An 18,822-nucleotide genomic window follows, 5' to 3' on the forward strand; every position below is an offset into this window, starting at 1 on the left:
GCCCTTCAGCACGGTGCAGAGTTGCCAGAGGCCCTGCAATGAACGGAATCAACCACAAAAAGGGCAGATGTTCCTTCATTCACTCCTGACAAGTTTATTTTAAAAGGAAACTTTTTATCTTTGCCTCAAACAGGGAAGCAGGATCAATGGTGTGCCTACTACACATCCCAAGAGATAAGCGGACTGGACAGACACACACCCAAGAACCTCTTGTGTTTGCACAGAAGCCTGCACCTTGACAGAGAGTGAAGGGAGTAACGGAAAAAGGACACAATAGTGGCCACCCTGAAGTGTCCCCAACTGCCCCTGGCCAACCCAGGGCTCTCAACTATCCCTGCCCATCAGAACTGCCTGAGAGTTTCCAGAAGAAACAATCTCATGTCCAGAGATTTCTAATTCTACTGGCACACTTTCAGCTAGGATTAAAATATCCTATGAACAGAATTGTTCAAAGAACCAGAAAGGGCCAGGGATGTAGCTCAGGGAGCAGAGAGGGTGCTTGGGTAGCACACACACACACAGCCCTCAGCTCAATCGCCAGCACCAACTGCCTATACCAAGTGTGGTGCTGGCACACGCCTGTAATCCCAGCAGGTAGAGGTAGAGGCAGGAGGAGCACAAGTTCAAGGTTGTCCCTGTCTATGTTCTGATGCCCTGAGCTTTTGATACTCCTGTTCTGAGTTCTACATCCAGAACCAGGAAGACAAAGGGTGGAAACCAGACAGCGGGTCCCAATGTGCTGAGTCCCACTGTAGAGACCTTGACACTCCCCACACCTGGATTTATTCTATAAGAGAAAAAGGCAGTTGTGATTAAGGAACGCAGCCTGCATCCTGTCACCTGAACTGAGGGCAGAGTCACCTGCAGCTGGGCCAGCTCAACTCCCTGCAAGTGCAGTGGGTGGAGGAGGCAAAAATACTCAGCTTCCTGCAGCTTTTCCTCCTGGCTTGGGAGCACCCTCCTCCTGGCTTGGGAGCACCCTCCTCCAGGCTTGGGAGCACCTCCCTCCTGGCTTGGGAGCACCCTCCTCCTGGCTTGGGAGCACCCTCCTCCTGGCTTGGGAGCACCCTCCTCCTGGCTTGGGAGCATTCAGGAAAAGAGGGAAGGGTACCCTGACAGGATGGATATTTGGGGTCAGGGAAGGTGTGGACTGCCCCCAGGACAGGTGAGTTAGCCCTATACAAGAAGAGCGGGAGACAGCCAAGTCATACTGCAGGCAAGAGAACCAGGGTTCCCACCAGGTCTGTCAGATTGTACCTCAGGCGTAGGAGGAGAAAGAAACTGATTAAATAGAGCGGAGCTGACCTTTGTATTGGAAGACAGATGATGTAAGAAATACTTTGCTCTGTAGGGCGACCAAACAACCTGATGACTCCTGACTTCTTGGGGTGGGGGTGGGGGTTTCATGACATAGAGCCAGCAAGATGACAAAAGGAGTTCCTCCCTCCCCACTCTTCCCAGAAGAGGGAGCTGAGGCCCAGCAAGATTGCTCTTGGGAGAAATAAAAGGCCCTCTGCCCCTCAGCCAGATGACTCTGTAGGTAAGGGGGACTACTACCAAGCCTGACAAACCTGGGTTCCATTCTCTAGGACGCATACAGCAGAGGAGAGCAGGTTTTCCAGGCCATGCACGAAGTCTTCCCGATGCCCCCACCCCGACCCTCACCACTGAGCTTCCCTGCTTCTAGGCTATCACCAGCTGGGGTGGCCGTTATTTACGGCACCTTCTCACCCACCAAACTGTTTCCACAGAGCACAGATGTGTGCCTTGGCATCTTGCTACCCATTCCGTCTCAGTCAAGGTCGTTGAAGGAATGCAGTAGCCCAGGGTATGTGGGTTACAGGGCGGAAGAGCCCAGATCCCGGCCACAGACACGTGTCTCTCTGGCTTCCAGACCTCAGCCAGCTCCTGCTAGGAGCTTCGTGACTAACCTTGCCACTTCCTGTGGGTGACAAATACAGGAACTAAGGGCCATCCTCAGTCCTCCTCACTGAAGGCAAGACCTCACCCAGGAGTAGCCAGCCTGGGCACGTGGGTGGTTTTACCCAAAGAAGCAGAAATAAGGGAGGCCTCCAGAAAGAACCTTTAAAAAAAAAAATCCATTCCTTAAAATCATCTCCAAGCAAAGTCGAATTTGAAGTCCATGAATAGACAGGCAAATTACACAATCAGGCTGGCTGCCCAGTGCTGGGGTGAGCGACCAACTGTTTAACCTGGCAACCCCAACTGGCTCACATGCTACCTACAAATGCCCAGCCTGTGGTCAGCAAGTCTCAATAGCTGAGGGACAGGTTGCAAGTGGAGTTCTCGGGAGAAAGGGGCAGGGAACAGGCAGGGTGCTCCAGGGTCGGGCCCTAGCTCTGAGGGACCTGTGGCACCATGGTCTTGAGGAAAAGATTTCCTCTGAGGAATGGCTTGGCACAGAGGAAGCCTGGAGCTACACAGGATCTGCAGCTACCCATACACAGGATCTGCCTGACTGGAAGGCTGGGTTTGCTTTCAGTTTTCATAATCAGGTTGCAGAGTCCAGATCCGAGCACCTGCATTCAACTCCTAACTGCGTTGGCACCCGAAGATGGTGAGGGTAGGTTAATTCACACTCTTCCAAGCAGAGTGATGCCAGCACGCCTCTCTGAATAGCTGTGGGACTAACAGGAGAGGTAAGGAACACTGTAAACAATCAATGCTGGCCCCCAGCAAGTGCCCGCTAGAGGCCGGTTGTCATGGCAGACTGGGCAGAGAATCTATATCCCTCTCTTCCAGCCATCACTGTCCTCACAAATCATTCATTCCATAGGCTCATTCAGCCCTCCCCACCCACGGTGCCTTCAGCCAAGCATGCAACCAGACAGACAGAAAATACCGGCAGAACAAAAGTTGCATCTGTCCTGAACGGACTTGGCTTTTATTCTTCCTAAATAACACATTCTAGCAACTATTCACACGGCATCTACCTTGGGCTGGGGTTGTAAGTGATCCAGAGAAGATTTCAAATGCATGAGAGCTGGTGTGATGGCTCATGCTATAATCACAGCTCTTGGGAGGCTGAGACAGGAGGATCACAGTGAGTTCCGGGTCAGTCCGAGCTACCCAGTAACAGCTGGAGGTGGTGGTGCTTGTCTGTCTGTAATTCTAGGCATGTGAAGGTTGAGGTAGGAGAATTTCAAGTTCCAAGCAGGCTAGGATTATACAGAGAGACCTTGTCTAGGAACAAACAGAAGCACATTACAAAGAAAGGTGTGGATGTGTGTAGCACGTATAAGTTACAAAAAGACCTGTTTTATATAAGGGTCTGCTGGGTGTCACTGATTTGGTGTCTGTGATAGCTAATCTTCATTACCCACACTGGTTATAGTCACCATGGAAACAAACCTCTGGGTGTGGCTAGGAAGGTGTTTCCAGAAAGTTTTACCTGAAGAGGGAGGACCCACCTTGAAGATGGGCAGCAACACTCATGGGCTGGGGTCCTGGGCTGAATTAAAAGGAGAAAGAAAGGAAGCCAAGCCCGCCACACCGTCCCTGCCAGTCACAGACTGAACCTCCAAACCCAAGCCAGGATGAGCCCTCCCTTCCTGAAATTACTTAGGTCCCTCCCTTTCCCACAGGTGTTCTGTCACAACTCATCCAATGTCCTCAGGGTTCCCGGAACCAGCCCTCTAGGAGACGCCAGAGGGAAACTAGAAGAAGAAACAAAACCGGTCTGGGGTTGGGGATTTAGCTCAGTGGTAGAGCGCTTGCCTAGGAAGCGCAAGGCCCTGGGTTCGGTCCCCAGCTCCGAAAAAAAGAACCAAAAAAAAAAAAAATTTATTTAAAACCGGTCGGTGTCTGTCCTGCCCTGCGTCACTCAAGTCCTTGTAGAGGAGACAGGCAGTAGGCACAGCTGCAGACCAGACCCAGGGCTCACATTTCCATGCTGGGTTGACAGTGCCCCAGAGAGAAGAACATCCCCTGCTGACAAAGCCAGGAGGTGCTCCTGTGTGGGCAAAAAATTCTCTTGGGGTGGGAGGCCAGGAGCTGAGATCCAAAAGGATAGGCTGGGGTGGAGGGGTGGGGTCCCAGCAAAGAGGAGAGGAGTTAGATATGCTCTACCAGTGAGGCTAATGTGTCATCAAGATTCCATTGCTGGCCCTCAAGTGCTCCTGGAACAAACAGAGCTCTGATTGACAAGGGTCCCGAGAGATAAGGACAGGTGTCACACTTGTCTTGGCTCTTCCCTCCAGAGCTCATTGAGGTCCTGAGTATCCTGGAAACACTAGGGTCCGCCCCGCCCACTTCATTCCACAGCCCGGGGCATCTGTTCCCCTAGCATTTGTCAGGTCCTATCTAGCCTGGTAAGCCTTTTGTCTAAGTCATAATTATAACCACCTCTCTGTGGACTGCCAGTGAGCTATGAAGATGAATGGGCAACAGGCGGGTGTGGGGTGGGGAGAGGGGGGCGATGACCGGAATCCAGTTCTGGAAACCATTGATCAAGTATCAATAGCAAAGCATAGGAGAACAGGAAACGGAAATTGGAATCCCATGGGGGAGTCTTCTAGGAGGCACTCTCTACCAGATGTGGGAGGAAGAGCAGCTGGCAGAAGTAACTGCTTGCCACAGGTAGAGGGGGAGGAAAGTCAGAATGAATTTGGGGTTTTGTGGAAACCAAATGCAGCCCGGGGTGGGGGGCAGGGGGGTAGGAGGGCAGACCCAACACTTAGGGAAAGGGAGTGGAGCCTAAGAAATCGGTCCTTTCTGTTTGGGTGGGCGGTCTGCAGCGGCTGATCTTAGGTCCTCACATATCCACTGCTAGGCTTCCAAGTGAGCAAACTTCACAGAGACCCAAGTAGAGCCTCCCATCTTAAAGAGCTGGCAATTACGACTGGAGAAGGTCAGATGCCAGCTCCTCCCATCAGGGAAGAAAGAGGCTTGCTTCCTCAGTGAGTCAGCTATGGTATTATTCTAGTAAATGTTTCTTGGGAGGGGCTCGGCCATTTCAGATCTCACATAAAACTTGTGGCTTAATTGGAGTCCCACCACTCCCAGCTCAGCGATGATGGCTAGGGCCTAACCAAACTTCCCATCTTCGTGCGGCCATGACATCACAACCGTCAGCAATGGCATGGGGCACTCGGGAAGGTAACTGTGGGACAGAGAGCTTTGGGTGGGAGTCAGGAGGTCCACTCGAGACCCTGAGGTACCTACCAGTCAGGTACCAGTCAGGCTGGGGAGATGGCTCACTTGGTAAATTGCTTGACTCATAAGCATGAGGACCTGAATTTCATCTCTGGAACCTACATTTTCAAAAAGGTGTGTGTGTTGGGGCGGGGGGTGTTTCACTCTTGTTATCCTGGTATTAGGTAGACAGCAGATAGGAAGATCCCTCAGGTAGAGACAGATGAACACTCAGGCTCCTTAGCCAGTCAGTCTATCCATATCAAGTCTCAAGTCAGTGAGATACTCTGTCTCAAAAATCAAGACAGACAGCTTCTAAGGAACAAACTCCTAGGTTGTTCCCTGGTGCATACACACACACACACACACACACACACACACACACACACACACACACACACACACACACACACACACCCGCACATACCCCAAAAAACTCAGTGTCCCCGTAGGTAAAATTATAGGCTCAGACAAGGTTATCTAAAGTATCCAGAGTAAAAACTTCTGGAATTCTCACACTCTCCACTGCAGCTGTCACCTCTAAGCACAAATTAAACATCCCTAATCTGAAGATGGGAAATACTCCAAAATCTGGAACTTTATAAGCATCACCATGATGCTACACCTGACCTCAAGACCCCACAAAGGCACTAAAGAATATCTTATGCACAAGGTACCTAGGACACACACACAGGCACCTCTCCAGAGGGCAGGCGAAGAATAGCCTCGGATGGGAACAGAGGAGTTAGTAGGACTTTGAGGGTGTGCCAGATACACCTAGACAAAACCAAGCAGGCCTTGGGTGCACCCCACCTCTGTCCTGCAGACAACACGTTCTGTGCGTGGGACGGTGTGGCCAAGCTGGGCTGTCAGCTCAGAGATGCCTGCAACCTGACAGCTGCATGGACACCGCCCATCTGTTTTCTACAAGGCCATTTCCCTATGGCCTGCCAGGCTGGGCTGGCCAAACTTTCTGCTTCTCCAGCGTAAAAAAACAAAGTGTTCCCAGTCCAGCACGTGAAAAATGGAAAAGCAGTCTTTTCCGTTCCCGCCGAAGGTTCTCTGGCCCTACCATCACCTTCAGGGAAATCTGGAGCAGAGCAGCCCTCCTCTGTGAACCTGTTTCCCCAACAACAGCAAACCAAGACAGACCATGCCCAGGTCACTGTGCAGTCTGGGGATGAATTATCATGCAGGATGAGAAAGAGCAGCTGCCTTAGACGACTTGGAAACAAGACTTCGAGCCAAGCCCGTGAACCGCCTTTGGTGATGTTTCTGTTCATGAGTCACCTTGCACACTGTGGCTCTCCAGACTTCTTAAAAATGAAAACCATAAATTCAAAAAGAGTCGTCTCAGGCACGACACCTGTGCCTCCTTCACCTGTCCTCAGGAGCAGGCTGAGATCCAAGGGCGTCAGGCTAGTGTGACAGGTGGTGTCCTTATGAGAGTCACGCACAGGTGTGGCTAGCCATTGTGGACTGTGTCCTCCTTGTGGACATGCGTCCTATGTTGACCTTGGCCAGGGCACTTCTCTGGGTTGTCAAACCAGCCAGCTGGACCAGGTGACCTGAGGTTCCCTCCCAGCTCAAAAATGTCAGCATTTTATGACTTGGAAGTGTAAATGATTAGGTCAGAACTTTAAGACATTCTGTTTTTAACTTGAGATTCCCAGCTTTGCCATTGTCAGGTCGCGTAGGACAAATAAAGGAAGAGGTTGTGCCTCTGTGATAAAAGGAACTAGTGTGTCACACAGCAGGCTTTTATAAGCCCAGCCAGACGGCCATTCGAGTCCGGCGAATAAGTCTCTAAAAGATTCTGAGCATGCTCACTACTATCTTTCTACTTATTTATTCTATGCAGGACACGACATTAAGGCAAATGTATCTCCTATTTACAATGATAGAATATAAACATATTTAAAAATACGTGGAGACGGTTTTGTGGATCAAAGCATTTGCAGGCAAGTTGGATAATGTGAGTCCCAACCCCCAACCCCATGGTGGAAGGAAAAACCAGAGTCCTGAAAGCTGTCCTCTGGCCTCCACACACATGTTATGGCAAGCATAGGCATTTACATACAATAAGTAAATGTGACAAACATTTTATACACTTTTGAATCTCTCTCTCTCTCTCTCTCTCACACACACACACACACACACACACACACACACACACACACACACACGCACACAAGCCTTGTACTAAGCTGAGGAACAGAACAGAATGGGCCCTCCTGAGAAGGGAACAGGCTCACCCCTCAACAGTTATCCCCACAACAGCCACACTGGCTTCTTAGCATCCCCTTGCTACCCAACACGGCGGCGAGGCATGTCTACAACCCCAGTAGTCTTGAGCTGAAGCAGGAGATCGTGAGTTCAAGGCCTGCTTGGTTCACCTGTGGAGACCCTGTCTCAAAAGAACAAACTCGGCCTAAGGCTGTGGCTGAATTGGTGGAGTGCTTGCATGGCATGCAGGAGGCCCGCTCTTTGGTTCCCCAGCACCACATAAACCAGGCGTGGTAACACATGCCTGTAATTCTACCGCAGGGGAGGTAGAGACAGGAGGATTAGGAGTTCAAGGTCATCTTCAGCTACCTATTTATTCAAGGGCACCCTCATCTGCAAGAAACTCTCTTCACCTTTCTCTTTAAAAAAGCAAAACAATGTGTGGGTTAGAAGCTCTGCAAATGCTCTACAAGTTAGGATACAGCCAAATGCTTAGCAAATCTGAGGCCTCTACCCTCACTGCCAATATGCTGCTAGTCCTGTCCCTTGCCACAGTGGCATGCGATTTCCAGTTAAGGTAGTCTATCCCCACACCTCTTTTGTGCATGGCTTCTATTCAGATCACCATCAGCCTAGTGTTTGAGCTTTGGACTCTCCTCTGCTGCTCCCCGATGGACTTAGGAGATACTAGGCTTCCGAAGTTCTGGTGCCACGCAGAGTGGGCTCCAGGAGACTCGATGTTGGGAAGGCAGTAAAACAAACAAACAACAAACAAAAAAAACAAGAACAAGACGGCAAGTGCTGCCTTTGCTCTGCCCTGCCCCTCTAGGCTCTGGGGAACCCTGATGTATTTCCTCAGACAATCTGGAAGGGAGTGGCATCACATCAGGGAAGAGCAAACCAGGGCTCCAGGTTTGGAGGCCTGTCCCCATCTGCTTCCTAGCCGCACAGTCTCAGGCACGGTCACTAAGTCCAAAGCTAAGAATCCTGAGGTTGAGAGGTACCATGTCCCTTGCTTCTGTCTGCGCCTCCTGGGTCTTGGCTTGGTGCCAAAAATGTATGGATGTTATACGTGGGGTGGGAAAGGGTCACAGTCCATGTTTCCGTTTCTGTTCATCGGTGATTTGATGATGACTGGGACCTGCCTGATCTGCAGTTTTCCCAGTGACTAACACACAATATTGTCCTCGGATTGTCCAGGACAGGGTGTGTGGGGTAATGAACAGCACTGAGTCAAAGGTATGAAGTTCAAATCCTGAACCAGCCACCCAGCCAGTGGACAGTAATATAAGTCTCCTCCTGTAGGATGTTAGTGCCGGCATCCTTACATCCTGCCAGGGGACACAGGAAGTGTGCAAGAGGACACACTAATTCTGAGACTCCAGAGTCATACCTGAATGCCTCGACAGGCTTTTTGTGATCTCCCTCCTTCCCAGAGTCAAGGACAAGCTTTCAATATTGAGAGGACCTCAGGGAAGTAACCCAGAGCGTGCACTGTTTAGCAGATTTGAGGAGATCAAGGCAGAGAGGAAAAAGGGCAGAACAGAGAAGATCCCAGGTCTCCTGATCAAGCCCACATCCCCATTCACACCCCAAAACACAAAATCACTTGTCTCTGCTAGATCTACGCCACACAAAACACTGTCTGTGAATCTCTCTCATCTACTGCTCATCTACTGTCTCATGATACAGGGGTGTGGGGAGCTGGGGTGCCCCTTTTCTGAAGCCACATACTCAGGTGAGGACAAAGTGGCCACCTGATTTGGCCACCCTATTCTTACAGCAAGATGGCACAGGGGGCCAGAGGCTTCTGGGCTTACAGACTCCACAGTCCTTTGGAGACAGTGTTTCCCTGCCCAGTCACGCCTTCCAGTGTGGCGACACCGGGAGCCCGGAGCAACCACAGGTCTCTGTATCACTGGGCAGAGGGGGCTACCCAGGCAGGGCTGAGTCCATAGTCACTTCAAATCATGCAAAGTTCCCCTGGAGACAGAACAGCTCTGCCACACCCTGAGGTCCTTTTGCAGGACTGAGGGGACAAATGATCGTGGGTTCTCATCTCTCCCTCCGTGACTCCAGAAATAAGGCCTCCTGGTACATTCCTACACAGCCACCCCCAGAGCGGCCTCTCTGGCTCCCGGGGAGCAGCTTGGCTCAGTTGTAACTGTCAGCAGGCCTGGGGAATGTGCGAGCCCACGTGTGCTCGACTGCCCCTCTGGGGCACAGTTCACAGGAAACCCAGCAAAACAGCCCCGCTGGCACAGATCACCTTCCTACTTCCCAGCTCCTGCCCCTTATGAGCTGTTAGCTCCTCCCCACTCCCCCATCAAGAGGCAAGGCTAAGAAGCCCTTCAAGAGAGCCAAGTTCCTGCGCAACAAGGATCTTGACTGCGCCGCTTGAGCAAGTCACGCCCCCTTTCTTTGCTTGTATCTTCTTCTCTGGGTAGATGAAAGGGGGCTGTCCAGTGGGGCTGCAGGACCAGTGAGACACACTGGTCTCGAAGATGAGTCGCTTTTTCCCACCCATGAAGGATGGGGTGTGGCACTCCTCTTTGGCACTAAAGTCACCCCCACAAGCATAGCCTGGCTATCCATTATAGAAAGAAGCCATCCCTACAGAGATGAAGCGGGGCTGCAAGACACAGGGAAAACGTCCCAGAGCCAAAGAGATTAAATGTTACCAACCCTGGGCTGAACTCACCACTTCTCAGTTTTGAAGCCAGGCTGGTGGGTGAGACACCCACCCAGGGAGTGGACTCTAGATCTGATTTCAGGTGAAACCAACATCTGAATTCCCCTTTTAGAGTGGTTACATGGGGATCAGCGAGGCTCTGCCTCTAGCTAGCCCAAGACTACACAGCGAGGTAGGTGACTGAAGGAAACGGAGCGCACTGGATAAGACTTTCCTTCCTCACTGCGCGCTCTCAGGCTCTCCCTGGCGAGCTCGTAATCCCCAGAATGGGACATTCCGGGCCCTGGGGACCTGTGAGTTGGCAAGTCTGCCAGCCTCTAGAGGTGAAGAGGGGAAACCGAAGAAGCCACCTAGTCCCAGGGATGTGCAGCCCTAGGCACTGCGGCGTCCTGGGGCCGAGACTCTAGGGTGCCCATGATTTCGCAGCGGGAGGAGCGGTTGCATTTGAAACGAAGCTCCGCCCGCCGGCAGCTGTCACGCTGGCCGCCGCCCCCGCGCGCCTCCTCTGGTCCCCCAGACTTCCCGCGGCGCCGATCCTCGGGGACGCGTCAAGACAGGGGTACGCTAGGGATCCGGGCGCGACCCCCTCCGTCCCCGCGCTGCCTCCCACAGCCCTGACCTTACTCACCCTGCCCGGAGCAGACGGAGCGCGGCGCCTCGGGCGGCTGGGCCGAGTCCCTTCTGCACCCAGCGTCCCGGGCGGCTCCGGGGCGGGGCGGGGCCGGGTCAGGGCGGGGCGGGGGACACCACGACTGTCCCGCCCCTTTAGGGACCCGCCCGGAGCCCCGCCACACTGCAGATGAGGAACCAGGGCGGAGGACGAACCTCGTAGCTACAATTCTCAAACCCAAAGTTCAGGAGGGCGGGAATACTGTGTTCATGCCAATCTAGACAGTCTCCGGATCCGATCCGAGGTCTTCACCTGCCTCTAGTCATTCAGGAGTGTCGTGGGGACCACCCAGAAGAAGGAGGCCCTGGGGAGGATATTATTCCACCTGTCCAGATTTGAGGAGAGGGTCAGAGGATAACAGGTGTTGCCCTCACAGAGATACCGAGGGACACAGGCAACAATACCAAAAACAAGAATGAAATGACACCCATCAGTCAACCTGATAGAGGCACTCTACCCATCCCTGCCCACTCTCCAGTCCACTAGCCACCCATACCTGGTGGGAACCTCCCAATAAGCCCAAGGCCAAGAATGCCCATCTCCTCTCTCTGCTCTCCTAGCCTCGCTCACCCACCTGCCTCAACACCCTCCCATACCATTGGCCAATCCCTGCTTCAGGCTCCACCCACTTAACCTTGCTTCGGAACAGAATGTGTAAGTCTTCTCTGCCTCTGGGCCTTTGCACTTGTAACTGCCTAGGGCTAACCTAACTCCACCTGCCAGGTCCGGATTACTTTCACGTAGCCTCCCCTCATCCACCTTCCTCTCAGACCTTGTTCAACCTCACTGAAACAAAACGGAACAAAACACCCTAGGGCTCCAGAGTTATCTCTTCCAGGCAGTAACAGATCCTCGTGATTGAGTCTCCGTCTTCTGAATGAAGCGCCTGCTTCTAAAGAGAACACGACTTGGAAAACCTAGTACCATGTGAGAGTCTGTCTTCGTGACCCAGGCTTGGCCGGTCCACTTAACAGATAACAACAGTCTTCGACACAGGCCCAAGGTCAGTCGGAATGCCCCCCTCCGTGGTTTCTTAGCAGAGTTGGCAGAATAAATAAGCCACTGTCCTAAGGAGATTAAATTGTCAAACAGAACCAGAGAGAAATAGTTCTGGAGTGTGTGTGTGTGTGTGTGTGTGTGTGTGTGTGTGTGTGTGTGTGTGTGTGTATGTGTGTGTCTGTATGTGTGTGTCTGTGTGTATATGTGTTTGTGTGTGAGTGTATCTGTGTGTCTGTGTACATGTGTGTGTGTGTGTGTGTGTGTTTTCTGGGTTGAGGAAGAAGCAGAGTTCGGTAAAGCTCAAGCTTAATACTGGAGGCAGACAGAGCCAGTTTGAAGCAGAATGCCAGAGGTTCAACCGTGCCTTAGTTGGAGCCCATTCATTAAGTCATAATTACTCTGAGAAGATCCACACAAAGGGCCTCCCCTGGTCTAGCACCTCTGGTCCAGAGTCTGGCAAGGAGCTGCTGCATTCCCCAGGGGGTTACAGCAGCCAAGCCAGCAGTGACTAACAGTCACCATAATTCTCACCTTTGGAGAAGGCTTTTGCTTTCAACCTGCATCCCTTTGTTTGATCCTTACTACCACCCTCCAAGCAGTTACAAGAGTGTAATTAGCTTTGTCTTAAAGGGAAAGCCGGGCACTGAGGGCCCAGGCACTTTGTTCTGGAACAGAGCTGGTTCTGCCATCCTTGTGAATGCTAGAGCAAGCAACTGGCCCTCTGAAGTCCCATACCTGCAGTGAACGATGCCCTGGTGTGGCTAGAAGTTAAGAGCTGCAAGCATTTTAATCCCAGCGCTCAGGAGGCAGAGGCTGGCAGATCTCTGAGTTCAAGGCCAGTCTGGTTTACAGAGGGATTTCCAGGACAGCCAAGGCTACCCAGAGAACCTCACCTTGAAAAACCAATCCACAAGCAGCAGACAGCAGTTGGTTACTCAACCCTGGTTCCCTCTTCTGTTAAAAGGGTCTAATCTAATAACAGACACTTGTAAGGTTATATGCCTGGTGCCCTGAGGACTGCTTGGCATTACGGTTCTGAGTCTGATATGATGGCTAGGGTTTCTGGCATACGGCTGTGCAAGTCTTTCATCAAACATCTCCAGAGCCAGCCATATGCTAGTCTCTGGGAATGTGGGGAGGGATTTATAGAGATAAGCTGTCCTTTCCATGGCTAAGCCTTTCAGAGCACTAGGAACCCAAACTCCAAGCCTTGCCTTCCTATTGTGTAGTAACTGTGTGAGGCAGGTAACCTCTTAGAATAGTAGAGGGGGACAGCAATGGTGTTGCACAGGTAGAAACATATAAAATGGTAAACTATGAACCACAGAATGTCATTAGGTATTAAAGTGCTGGGGAGACTTCTCAGTGGATGAGTACTAGCTGGGTAAGCATGAAGACCTGAGTGCGCATCACCAATGGTGCCATAAAAGCCCAACACCTCCGCGCACACATCTGTAAGGCAGTGGAGGCAGGGGATTGGACTGCAGGGGCTCTCCATCCAGCCAGACCAGCTGAATCAAGCTCCAAGTTTCAGTGAGAGATCTTGTCTCAAACAAACAAGGTGGGATAGAGTGGTGAACTTAAAAGATGATGACCTCTTGCCTCTACATGGAAACATGCATGGACACACCACCAACACACACCTGCGCACACGCGCACACACACGCGAACACACACACACACATACACAATGTTGACTGTTATTATCTTTGACTTGATGCTTTTTTTTTTTTTCTTTTTTCAGAGCTGGGGACCAAACCCAGGGCCTTGCACTTGCTAGGCAAGCGCTCTACCACTGAGCTAAATTCCCAACCCCGACTTGATGCTTTTTTAAAAAAAATATTTATTTGCTATTTATATGAGTACACTGTCACTGTCTTCAGACACACCAGAAGAGAGCATCAGATCCCATTACAGATGGTTGTGAGCCACCATGTGATTGCTGGGAATTGAACTCAGGACCTCTGGAAGAGCAGTCAGTGCTCTTAACTGCTGAGCGGTCTCTGCAGCCCGACTTGATGCTTGTCACAACACTGTCTTTGCTTTTTCTAAGGCTGATAGGTACATCCATCAAAACCAGGACTTACCTATGTCTAAGTACGTATTGGTATCACGGTTCTGGGTGGAACACGCTGGGCTGGCCACTCCCACACCACAGCTTGCTTATTTATTTACTTTTTAAAAATAGTTTCAGTCTTGGGACCTCAGCTCAGTGGTAGAGCATTGCCAAGCATGCACAAGGTCCTGGTTTCTAGCCTCAGCTCCAGTAAAAGTAAAATAAAATAAAATAAATATTTTTTTAAATTACATTTTTTTATTTAACTGAAGGAGTTGTCCAGTGCCGCAGTGATCAGAGGACAACTTAGAGAAGTCGGTATGTTTCTTTTGCCATGTGGATCCTGGGGAATCGAACTCAGGTCATAAGGCTTGGCGGCAAACGCCATTAACACTTAGCCAGTCTAGAGCCTTGATTTTCTTCAATGATCCTTTTTTAATTGGAAGCAGCCCACGTATTTGGAAGAAACCCCGAGGAAGCCCTGCAAGCGTGTGGGGGTAGGGGAGGGGGGGATTTGCAGCTTGGAGGGCATTAACTGCTGCTACAAAGTTAAAAACGTATCTGGAAAGAAAGTTCTGGCAAAAGGCTTGGGGAGAGCCCCGTTGTCATCTCTGGAATTGAGCACAGGAAACCCCGCCCGAGGAGGCCTCCGTTTCAGAGGCAGCCTGGAGAGGCAACCGCAAGAAGGGGCACTAAAATTATGCCTTTCGGAAATTCTGACTCACTCACTGTGGGGCTGTTTGTGCAAGGCAAAAATGTCTCCGAAAAAGTGAAGTTCCCACTGCTCCCACCCCTTCCTCTGGGCGTGCATGTGTCTCTACCAGCACTCACAGGGAAGCGGGATCCCGCTCAATGAGCACTGGGAGTTCTTGGTCTGCTACACACTGGCAGCTGCTTAGCCAGCCTCCGGGGCAGCTCCTACGTTCTGTAGGTGTGTGATTTCCTGTTTGTTTATGTGTTCAGCCTCCACGGGAGATTAAGGGGGAAAGTAGGGAGGGCCTGGCGTTGCTCGCTTATACTGCCTTTTGTATGAATGGGTAAACCGAGGAAAGAGGGGAGGAAAGAAATCCAGAAATCCCAGGAGTGTCGGTGCTCTCCTGCAAACGCAGAGTCCCATCTCCTGTCTCTTGTCTGGCTTCTCTTTCAGTGATGGGTTATAGAATAGCTGTTGGCTGCAACACTTACATAAAGATCTCACTGGGGCATCTGTCCAGTTCTGGGGTATCCATTTCTGGGGTGCCCCGGAGAGCTGGTTCTCCATCCCTATTCTGCTTTCCGCAGGTTTTAAAAAAATAGTTTTGTTTCTGTCTTTAGAGTTTTCCAACCGTTACTTTATAGATCCCCATTGGGATCCTGCAGGAACCCCACTGCCCTGGCAGGTTCAATTCTTTGGGTAAATTGCCTTCCCTGAGAGAAGCAGGCTCTCACAGCTACCTTTCCGTTCAGCATTCCATGGGATTAGAGTAACATTGATTTACCCTGCTTTCATTGCTCTCTCTCTCTCTTCTCTCTCTCTCTCTCTCTCTCTCTCTCTCTCTCTCTCTCTCTCTCTCTGTGTGTGTGTGTGTGTGTGTGTGTGTGTGTGTGTGTGTGTGTGTGTGTGTGTTTTGGTTTTGGTTTTGTTTTTTTTGTTTTTTTACTTTATAGTCTTGTATTTATTCCGCATTGGTGGGGACCAAGCCTAGAACCTCCTGAATGCTAGGCGACCACTCCACCAACTGAACCATGTCCCTCCCCTTCGCCTTGATTTTAGAACGTGAGAATACAGTATGAGGTTACACAGGGCTGGATTCTGGAGGGTCTGATTGGGTTCTAGCCTTGTTTCTGCCATGTTACTTCCGGCTTTGGGCTTTTAAAAATGTTCATAGGTTTGCTTGCCTGGTTGGTCAGTTACATGGGTGGTTTTTCTGACAGAATCTTGCTACTCTGTAGCCTTAGCTATCCTTGTGCAACCCAACCTTATTGGGAATTTGTGGCGACCCATCTGTCTCAGTCTCCCAAGTGGTGGGGTCATCGCTTAAAAAAAAAATAGACTTTTCTTTTAGCATCAGCCATCACCTTGACACAATCCAGAAGAATGTAAGGGAATTTCGAAGGAGATTCCCTCCATCGGATTGGTCTGGAGCATCTTCTTGATGACGGCACTTTGGGAGGTAACACTCTTGGGCAGGTGGTCCTTGGCAGTATTATGAAAGCTGACTGAGCGGGAACCAGGGGACAGCGTTCCTCAGAGGTTCCTGCCTCTGCTCCTCCTTGAGCTCCTGCCCCAACTTTTCTCAGTGATGGACCCTGACCTGGAAATACTAGCCAAGTAAACCCTTTCCTGTCCTAGGTGTTCTTGGTCCTGGTGTTTATCACAGTGTCTTAGTCCTGCACAAACATCATGACCAAGAAGCAAGTTGGGGAGGAAAGGGTTTATTCAGCTCACACTTCCACACTGCTGTTCATCACCAAAGGAAGTCAGGACTGGAACTCAAGCAGGGCAGGAAGTAGGAGCTGATGCAGAGGCCATGGAGGGATGTTACTTACTGGCTTGCTTCCCCTGGCTTGCTCAGCTTGCTCTCTTAAAGAACCCAGGACCACCAGCCCAGGGATGGCACCACCCACAATGGGCTGGGTCCTCCCCCCTTGATCACTAGTTGAGAAAATGCCTTATAGCTGGGTCTCATGGAGGAATTTCCTCAACGTAGGCTCCTTTCTCTGTGTTAACTCCAGCTTGTGTCAAGTTGACACTCAAAACCAGCCAGCACACACAGCAACAGAAGCAAACTAGAACGTTTTTAACATTAACTGTACAACATGCAGTTCAGTTAGCGCATCTGCCAAGCATTCGTGATGCCCTGACTAGGTGCCCAGTACTGCATAAAACAGGTACAGTGACACATGCCTGGGTCCTAGCATGTGGAAGTTGGGAGCTGGAGAATGAGAAATTCAAGGTCATCCTCGGCTACACAGTGAGGTCTATCTGTATCAAAATAAAATAAAATAAAATAAGATGTTTCATTAGTATACAAAGATGGGTCTCATTGTAACACTCCTTGCTCACTCTATTCATATATTATATAATTACATTCTATTATATATGTTTACACTTTGTTCTGCTCCACACACTCACCCCCACTCCAACTCCTGGCTCCAACCTCTTGCTGGTCCCTTGTGAGTTTTCCATTCTGTGACAAGAGGCAAGTGGAAAAGACCATTCCTTGCTTACCTCTCCAACTTAAGGAATTGTGGGAAATCTCAGGACTGGAGAGGTGGCACATCAGTCAAGAACACTGACTGTTTTTCCAAAGGGCCTGGGTCCTATTCCTAGCACCCACATGGTGGCTCATAACCACCTCTAACTCCAATTCCAGGGGCTCGGATGCTCTCTTTTGCCTTCCCTGGGCACCAAGAATACATATGGTGCATAGACATACATATGTGGGAACCCCTTTACACTTAAAATTAGAAAATTAAAAGTATCTTGATCTTCTTACACACACACACACACACACACACACACACACACACACACACCACCACCACCACCACCACCACCACCATTCACTAGACATTGTTACTGCTAAGTTCCGAGGAAATAAAACATGCTAATATATGGTTGATAAACTTTAATTCTGAACACTGAAAGCCTTCTGGAAGGAGCTTCCGGTGCATCTCCTAGTGAGCATCCGGTGGTACGCTCTCTGCTCCCACTGGCTTACTTCAAATGTGTTTAACTACGTGTTTTACTTTAAGATAATTGTAAACTTACGTATAGCTACAAGACCTTGCACAGTATCTCTCCCTGCCCAGTTCCCTTGCTGCCAGCATCTTGCAGAACAATGAATGATAGGGTATCACAGGGAGGACACTAACACAGCAACCATTAAGAAAAAACATTCTGTCACGGCAAGCTGCCAGCCTGCCCCATCTGCTCCTTTTAAAAAGCTGGAACCGTCAACCAAACCATTCTCCTTTCTCTACCTCAGGTCTTTGGGTACAGAGGCTCAAGTCTGCAACTCCTGCACTCCAGAGGATAGGGTGGGAGGGTTTGGAGCTCAAGGCCAGCCTGGGCTACATAATGAAACCATGTCTCAGACTCATACAGAATGGAACCTTTTAGGATTGGCTCTTCCCACTCTTCGGTGTGAGCAGGTAGTTAACATATTCTTCCTGCTGAGTCCTGGCCCAAGGTATGGATGAATGCTGGTTTAATCACCTTACGGAGGGACATTGGTTGCTTCGGGCTCAGTGCTCTCTTGTGAAGCCGGCCTAAGCACTCTGCGCATGCGCCGTCCCATCTTCGGTTGTTTGGTATAGTCCCCATAGGCAGCCCCACCCAACTCTGTTCTTCCTAATTGTTTATCCCTCCAGTGCACTAACTAGGGGATGTTTGCGTACCAGTAACTGCTCTGGGCTGAACTCGGAGTTGTGGAAATCCAATAAAAATAAATGACATGTTCCTGCAGAGCGTGTGGGGGTAGCAACACAGAGGCACGTGGGATACTGAATTAACAACAAATGCCAGTCTGGGCTGCGGCGTGGACTTCCTGGAGGAACCTAGAGACAGAAGCAGAAGGCCTGGGTGTGTGAGGGAAGGCCCTCCGGAGATTGTGGGTTGTGGACTCATCCTGGATGATGGAGAATGCTAAAGATACCTTGCATTTCCTAAGGGCTTACCACGAGGCAAGCAGTACTCTGATCCTTTGCCTGTACCACCGCTCTTCTGGAAGCCTTGACTGTCATCTCACTTTTCAAATAAGGGAAAAGAGAATGTAACCCCTTGTCCACTGTCCCCCAGCTATCACGTGCCCAACCAGACAGACAATGGCAATTCTACTCTGGGGCCCTTCCCCTCATTCTCTCACCTTACCGTGTGTGTGTGTGTGTGTGTGTGTGTGTGTGTGTGTGTGTGTGTGTGTGTATGTATGCATGCGTATATGTATGTATATGTATGTGTGTATATGTGTGTGCATGTGTGTGTCTGTGTATATGTGTGTATATGTATGTGTGTATGTGTGTCTGTATGTACACATGTGTGCA

The 18,822-nt window shown here is 50.5% G+C and overlaps 1 protein-coding gene across 1 annotated transcript in view; it reads right to left on the reverse strand.

Annotated features, from left to right (window-relative positions):
• The window catches only part of Syne3 (spectrin repeat containing nuclear envelope family member 3), an 83,340-nt gene extending 72,572 nt beyond the window's left edge, over nt 1–10,768 (reverse strand). The window contains exon 1 of the mRNA XM_032908332.1: nt 10,701–10,768. The gene's annotated coding sequence lies outside the window, so the exon portion shown is untranslated. The remainder of the gene's footprint in view (nt 1–10,700) is intronic.
• Between the last annotated feature and the right edge of the window lie 8,054 nt (nt 10,769–18,822).

The sequence above is a fragment of the Rattus rattus genome, chromosome 7 (genome assembly GCF_011064425.1).
Source record: "Rattus rattus isolate New Zealand chromosome 7, Rrattus_CSIRO_v1, whole genome shotgun sequence".
NCBI classification, from domain to species: domain Eukaryota; kingdom Metazoa; phylum Chordata; class Mammalia; order Rodentia; family Muridae; genus Rattus; species Rattus rattus.